The sequence below is a fragment of the Penaeus japonicus genome, unplaced genomic scaffold, assembly GCF_977035675.1.
Source record: "Penaeus japonicus unplaced genomic scaffold, GWHDUDI00000001_assembly GWHDUDI00000032, whole genome shotgun sequence".
Taxonomy (NCBI): Eukaryota; Metazoa; Arthropoda; class Malacostraca; order Decapoda; family Penaeidae; genus Penaeus; species Penaeus japonicus.
Window position 1 is genome coordinate 21,309,845 of NW_028234434.1, and position 7,500 is coordinate 21,317,344.

The following is a 7,500-nucleotide window of genomic DNA, read 5'->3' on the forward strand; positions in this document are numbered from 1 at the left end:
ATAAGAACAAAGATAACAACAAGGAAACCACTAATGAGAATAAAGAAGAACAAGAGATAACACAAGAGGAAAATAAAAAGAATAGCGTGAATAACGATAAAAGGAGAGAATAAGAAAAACACAGATAAGAGAAAAAGAAAAAAAGAGAGAACAGCAAAAAACAAGAATAACAATATCAAACCGATAAGAACAACAGGAAGAACACAAATAACAGAAAACGAAAAGAATAAAAAAACGGTATATAATAATAAAGCCAGCGGGGTATTAATTATCATTGCAGCGGCAGAGATGATGAATAATAAAAACAACAAAAACAACAACAGCAATAGCGAGCGTGTAATTACCCTTTGTCTTTGTATATTCCATAATAAATGACGATAATTATCATAATTGGCAAAAGCGGCGAACATAATGTACCGCAACATTCACGACCTTGTATATTGCATGGTAAATAAGGTAACAAAACCTGCAATATCAGATAATCATCAGAGTATGAAATGAAGGAGTATAGATGAGAAAATAAAATAAACACGAAGCATAGAACGAACAGTAAATAAAGCGAGAGGAGAGGGAAGGTAGGACGTGTGGAAGAGAGAGTGAAGGAGACAAGGAGAGAGAGAGTTAGGGAGACGGAGAAAGAGAGGGAGAGGGAGAAAGAGAGGGAATGAGAGAGAGAGAGAAAGAGAGAGATAGAGAGAGAGAGAAAGGATGAGAGGGAAAAATGACAGGGGGAAAAGGGAAAGGAAGAACGAAATGGAGACAGAAATAAACAGAGGAAAAGAAAGAGAGAGAAAGGGAGAGGAGAAAAGGAAAGAAAGAAGAGAGATAGAGTTCAAAACAATTTACTCCCTTAATTCCATTGGTTAATTAAATAAAGGGTCATTTGAACAATATATCGATAAAAAAAAAAAATCATATAAAGAATTCAATAACAATGTATCAACATCACAAGTAACTAAAATACAGCGCTTGACCTAATATGGAAGTCTTCGGCATCAATGGCAATTTAGATGTTGAAGACGAAGACAAAAGGAAGGAAGGAAGGAGGCGAAACGAGGCGAAACGAGGTGAAACGAGGGGGAAATTAGGGGGGGGGGGGGAGAAGAAGAAGAGTAGGGAAATAGGATAACGAGGAAAGATAAGGCGAAAGGTGATAAATGATAATCACACGTGGCGCACGAATAGCACGTAAGACCGATAATAACAATAACAAAATAGACACGCCATTATGTAGGCTCCCCGCTGGACAGCCCTTCCCACCCACGAGAGACGCGGCGGGGGGCTGTGGTGCTCCTTCTCTCTCTCTCTCTCTCTCTCTCGCTCTTTCTCGGATTCTCGCCTTTTTCCCCGTTTATCTTTCTTCTCTGTCTTCGTTTTCTTTCTTTCTCTCCTTTTTTTTTTTTTTTTTTTTTTGAAAATCTCTTGTTCTGTTTCTCTCTTCTACTTCTTTCTCTTCGTCTTTCTCCCTGAAGACTTCTATCATCGGATATCAAACCTGTCCAACAGTTCGCAATTTCCTCTCTGTTCCTTTCTTTTTTTTCTTACTCACTCTCTCTCTCTCTCTCTCTCTCTCTCTCTCCCTCTCTCTTCCCCCCCACCCCCCCACCCTCTCTCTCTCTCTCTCTCTCTCTCTCTCTCTCTCTCTCTCTCTCTCTCTCTCTCTCTCTCTCTCTCTCTCCCTCTCCCTCTCTCTCCTCTTCTCTCTCCTCTCTCTCTCTCTCTCTCTCTCTCTCTCTCTCTCTCTCTCTCTCTCTCTCTCTCTCTCTCTCTCTCTCTCTCTCTCTCTCTCTCTCTCTCTCTCTCTCTCTCTCTCTCTCTCTCTCTCTCTCTCTCTCTTCTCTCTCTCTCTCTCTCTCCTCTCTCTCTCTCTCCCTCTCTCTCTCTCTCTCTCTCTCTCTCCCTCTCTCCCTCTCTCTCTCTCCCTCTCTCTCTCTCCCTCTCTCTCTCCCTCTCTCTCTCCCTCTCTCTCTCCCTTTCTCTCTCTCTCTCTCCCTTTCTCTCTCTTTCTCTCCCTTTCTCTCTCTCTCTCTCCCTCTCTCTCTCTCTCTCTCTCTCTCTCTCTCTCTCTCTCTCTCTCTCTCTCTCTCTCTCTCTCTCTCTCTCTCTCTCCCTCCCTCGCTCTCGCTCGCTCTCGCTTTACTTCCTCTTCCCCAACTCATTCTCTTCCATTTTCCTTTCCTCCCTCCCTCCCTCCCTCCCTCTTCCCCCCTCTCTCACTCCCTCCCTCCCTCCTTCTCCCTCTCGCACTTCCTCTCCTCTCCCCCTCTTCCTCCCTCTCCCCCTTCCCTTCTTCCTCCCTCTCCCCCTCCCCTCCCCCTCTTCCTCCCCCTCCCCCTCCCCCGGACGTCAACACAATAACAATAACAACAACAGCACGACGCCCTAATTACTCCCCTAACCGGAGAGCAGAAAAAAATTGTCGTTCCACCGAGCGGCTGAAGAGATAATTTCACGGGACACAAACTATGCAGATGCCAGGTTGGACGGCTGACGCACTAGCTCTGTCGGTCGTGCAGGGAACCGCTCGGGCGTGGCGGCGTGCTTGCTTGCTTTCTTGCATTCGCTTCCTGGGTCTGTGTCTCTCACTGTCTTTCTGTCTCGCTCTGTTTATGTCTCTTTCTTTCTTTCTTTCTTTCATTCTCTCTCTCTCTCTCTCTTTATTTCCTTTCTTTTCTTAATGTTTTGCTCTTCTCTCCTTTTTCTTTTTTTATGTGCAGTTTCTTGCATTCACTCCCAGTATCTTTGTCAATCTCTATTTCTCTCTCTCTCTTTCCTTTCCTTATCTCCTTATGTGCTTTCTTTCAGTCATTCTACGTATTTCTGTCACTGTCTGTCTCTCCTTTTTTCTTTTCTTGCTGTTCTCTCTTCTTTCCATCCTTGTGTGTTTCTTACGTTCATTCCCCGTGTCTGTCTCTCTAATTCTGTCATTCTCTTCTTCCCTTCTTTTCCCACCTCCGTCCCTCCAATCCCTTCAACCCGTCATCCACACGGCACCCAAGTTAGCCCTTACTATAATGGTCCCTTGGGTTTTACGCGTATAATTGCGCATAAGGACCAATCAGGCAAGGTGTGTGTGAAAGTTCACCGGATGACGTTAGTGTAAAAGTGACGTTTCCGTATGATTTCACTTTGCACAGATTTGCTGTTGAAAATAAAATGTTGAAAATCCCCAACTTTCTCTCTCTCTCTCTCTCTCTCTCTCTCTCTCTCTCTCTCTCTCTCTCTCTCTCTCTCTCTCTCTCTCTCTCTCTCTCTCTCTCTCTCTCTCTGTCAACATATTGCCATAGGTTTGTCCGACTAATACATTCGTTGACGGAAGGCCTCGAATTTACACGAACAGTCGATGACTTAACAGGGAAGGTAACAAGGGCTGCCTAAGAGAACCACCGAATGACGCCCAGAATCCCTCATCTTCTCGAAACCGTTTCCGCAACGAGGCGCGACGCACACAATCACTCGTGAGGGCAACCTAGATTACCAGGAGGATCATAGCCGGCGCAGTAATTCACGCGTGAGCGGCACTCCAGAGGAGCCGGCTCGGGAGAGAGTTGGAAGCAATGCCCGCGCAAGGTGACACGGATCTTCCTGGAGCGCCTCATCGTCGCTCCGGAGGTTGATGGCGTCCAACGCGTCAGGAAGCGCCAGGAAGTCTTCGCAAGAAAACCAAGCCCCTGGGCTCGCATCGCCAACCATAGCGGCCATGAAGAGGTTTTCCCGAATCGTTGGGACCTCGAGGGCAGCAAGACCTTTCTCAACGTAGACCTCTGCCATGGAACGCAGCCAGCGCAGCCACGGACCCAAAGTGAGAGAGCTGGGCAGTGCCGTTTCAGAGAGCCTCCTGACATTTGCATGAAATACCAAAACAGTACATGCCTGCCCCTCCACTAAAGGTCGGGAACTCATTCATTCTTAAATTTGATAACATACAATTTTAGAGATGATTGCTGACATGAATTTTGATAAAGAGTCCCATATTAAGCATGTGCAGGACAGAAGAGGTAAACAACATAGCATTCTACACCATACTCGCTCAAGACTTACGGAAGGACCCCTTAAAATAGTTCATAACTTAATCACCTATCCCCACTTAACTAATTAGAGCCTGCTTTGAGAAGGACTCCCCAAATACCAATTCAAAGGTCTAAAGTGCCACACTACCGGATTAAGCACACCATAAAAAAAAAAAAAAAATGGCTCGCACAACTCAGCATTACAGCAACTTGAGATCCTAAAACTCAAGAAAACGCTACTACCACGTTGCGTAATCTTTGTTTACAATGCCCAACAAAACACACACAACACCTCGCTCCAAAGCAGAGAGAATGAGAGATACCCCGCACGTGGATTCATGCTGCTGTAACTCCCCTTCGTGTAATCCTCCCTAAGTCAGACACGTGTCAGTTACCAAGTATGGGATAGCATACCGCAACACGTCAGATCGAGTTCACATACTATCAAGCTTCAAAAGAGCATATTGGATATTGTTATCATCGGTATTATTAGCTATATAAAGATTGGGATACTATATTCTTGATGTATTTGTATCTTTGTGATTTATATGCATATATCAGGATCACAGTCTTGCAGTAATATTGTAAATTATCAATCAACGATATTGATAACTGTTGATCATAAATGTTGTAGTAATTAAGATGTTGGCAGCATCATTTACTTTACCTCTATGTTCAGTGTCTAATGTATATGAATTATCTACATAATTTCATGAAGATATTCTTATAAGGTGTCTTCTAGACAGCATTAGTTAAAAAAGGCTCAGCCAATTATTGTACTATGTAATTTCATTTGTCAACTACATTGAGAAAAAAAGCAGGATAAAGTATTTAATTCATATTTTCAGTTTCAATTTCTCCCTCTCTCTTCTTCCTTTTTCCCGTATACTTTCTATTATTAATTCTCAGTGCCTGTCTCTCTTTCTCTGTCTCTCATCTCCATCTTACCTTCCTTACTCTCCTCTCTTCTTTCTTTCCCTGTGTATATTACTGTATTCGTTCCGTGTCTCTGTCTCTATATCTATATATCTATGTACTATCTATCTGTGTGTGTAAGTATATGTATGTATGTATGTATGTGTGTGTATGTGTGTGTGTGTGTGTGTGTGTGTGTGTGTGTGTGTGTGTGTGTGTGTGTGTGTGTGTGTGTGTGTGTGTGTGTGTGTGTGTGTGTGTGTCTATATATATATATATATATATATATATATATATATATATATATATATATATATATATATATATATAAATATAAACACATACACACACACATACAGAAGAACTGGATATCCTCTCCCTTTTCCCAATCCGCATTTAAAATATATAAAGGTCCGAATGTGATACAACCCTGACATAAAACACTAAAACCCGAAAGAGGAAAAGTCTGAAAGGACCCGCTTCATGGCGAGCAATTTGCAAGTTAAGTGGCCTAAAATTGATAAATAGAGCTATCATTCTTTGGGGGAAAAAGAGAACAGAGTTGAAGAGGACAGTCCGAGGTAATGAATACAGTGTCATGCTGTGAGAGACGAGGGAAAAGTTTGATAAGGATGTTATCGCAATTTCTTCCTCTTTCCTTTTACTTCTCTTTATTTTTCCTCTGACTTCATTTTCCATTCCTTCTTCATCCCCTTCTCCTTCCCTCTCCCCTCTTCATATCTTCCCCTCTCCCCGTCCCCATCCTACCCATCCAATCCCCTTTTCCTCTTATCTCCTTTCCACTCCTTTTTCCATCTTCCCCTTCCTCTTCTCCGTCTTATCTCTCTTCCTTCTTCCTCGTCTTCACCCTCTTTCCCCTTCCCCGTCTTCTCCCTCTTCCCTCTTCTCCCTCTTCCCTCTTCCCTCCTCATTCCCCATTCCCCATTCGCCTTCCTCCTCCACCCCCTCCCCCAACCACATGCCTCCATGACCCAATAATCTGTGAACTTTGCGAGTCACGAAGAACCCGAAATGTCGTGACTATTCTTGAGGCTGTGTGTGTGTGTGTGTGTGTGTGTGTGTGTGTGTGTGTGTGTGTGTGTGTGTGTGTGTGTGTGTGTGTGTGTGTGTGTGTGTGTGTGTGTGTGTGTGTGTGTGTGTGTGTGTGTGTGTGTGTGTGTGTGTGTGTGTGTGTGTGTGTGTGTGTGTGTATGTGTGTGTGTGTGTGTGTGTGTTGTGTGTGTGTGTGTGTGTGTGTGTGTGTGTGTGTTGTGTGTGTGTGTGTTGTGTGTGTGTGTGTGTGTGTGTGTGTGTGTGTGTGTGTGTGTGTGTGTGTGTGTGTGTGTGTGGAGAGAGAGAGAGGGGAGGAGAAGAGAGGAGAGAGAGAGGAGAGAGGAGAGAGGAGAGGAGGGGAGAGAGGAGAGAGGAGAGAGAGAGAGAGAGAGAGAGAGAGAGAGAGAGAGAGAGAGAGAGAGAGAGAGAGAGAGAGAGAGAGAGAGAGAGAGAACGTGCGCGCGCGTGTGTGTGTAAGAGAGAGAGCATGTGCGTGTGCATGGTTGCCTAAATGTGCCTTTGTGCGTGCATGGGCAAACATGCATTTGTGGGTATTTGACTATGTAATTCAATGCCATATACGCACATTCGCACACCCTGGTTCCTACTCCAGGAGACCCCCGAGCGCATAACTCAGGCCAGACCGCACGCCGCCAGCAGCCGTGAGCCACTAAAGAGCCTGCAATCACCAACCTGCGCCTCCCCTCTTCCCCTCCCCCCCACCTTCACCCCCATAACTGCTCCGCGATACACGACCAACAACACACATTCCAGCCTAATCTACATCGCCACTAAGTCCCAATATCCCACGATCTACAACGCCCCATTGAGCCTAATATACACGCGAATAACGACCAAGGATCGCATGAATTAGAACAAGAAGGAAGGAAGGAAGGAAAGGGGGAGAGGGGGAAGGAGGGAGGGAGGAAGGGGGAGGGAGAGAGAGACCAAAGGGGGTACAGGGGGAAAGGGGACGGGAGGGGACGAGGGTTTTAAGCGTATTAGTCTTCCCCTCAATCCCTTACCCTGCCCTGCCCTCCCCTCTCCTTCCCTTCCCTCCCCTCCCTTCCCCTGCCCTCAACCTCGCCTTCCCGATTCCTCCCGCGTCGTATTCCATCTCCTCAAGCGACTCGAGACGACTTCTTCGCGGGTCGTCCCTTTTCACACGGGACGGAGGGCGACCCGTGAGTGACGACCGAGGACAATGGATGGCAGAGAATGACTGCGGCGACTTACGACTGATGGAGAGGGCGTATTTTCAGGATGTGGGTGGGGGGGAGGGGGGGAGGGTTACGCGAGGTAGAGGAGGATGGGGAGGAGGAAGAGGAGAAGGAGGTGGATGGAGAGGAAGCGGAAGAGGAGGAGGTGAAGTAAGTTAAGGAGGAAGTGGTGGAGAGGGAGAAGGAAAAAAAGGAGGAGGAGGAAGAAAAGGTGAAGCAGGAAGAGGAGATGGATGAGGGTTGGGGAGGGTAAAGGAGGGAGGGGGAGGAAATAGGAGAGAAGGGTTGGGGATTGGTGAGGG

The 7,500-nt window shown here is 45.9% G+C and overlaps 1 protein-coding gene across 1 annotated transcript in view; it reads right to left on the minus strand.

Moving 5' to 3' along the window:
* The window catches only part of LOC122259863 (protein sax-3), a 231,485-nt gene that overhangs the window by 47,514 nt on the left and 176,471 nt on the right, over window positions 1–7,500 (minus strand). The window lies entirely within an intron of this gene.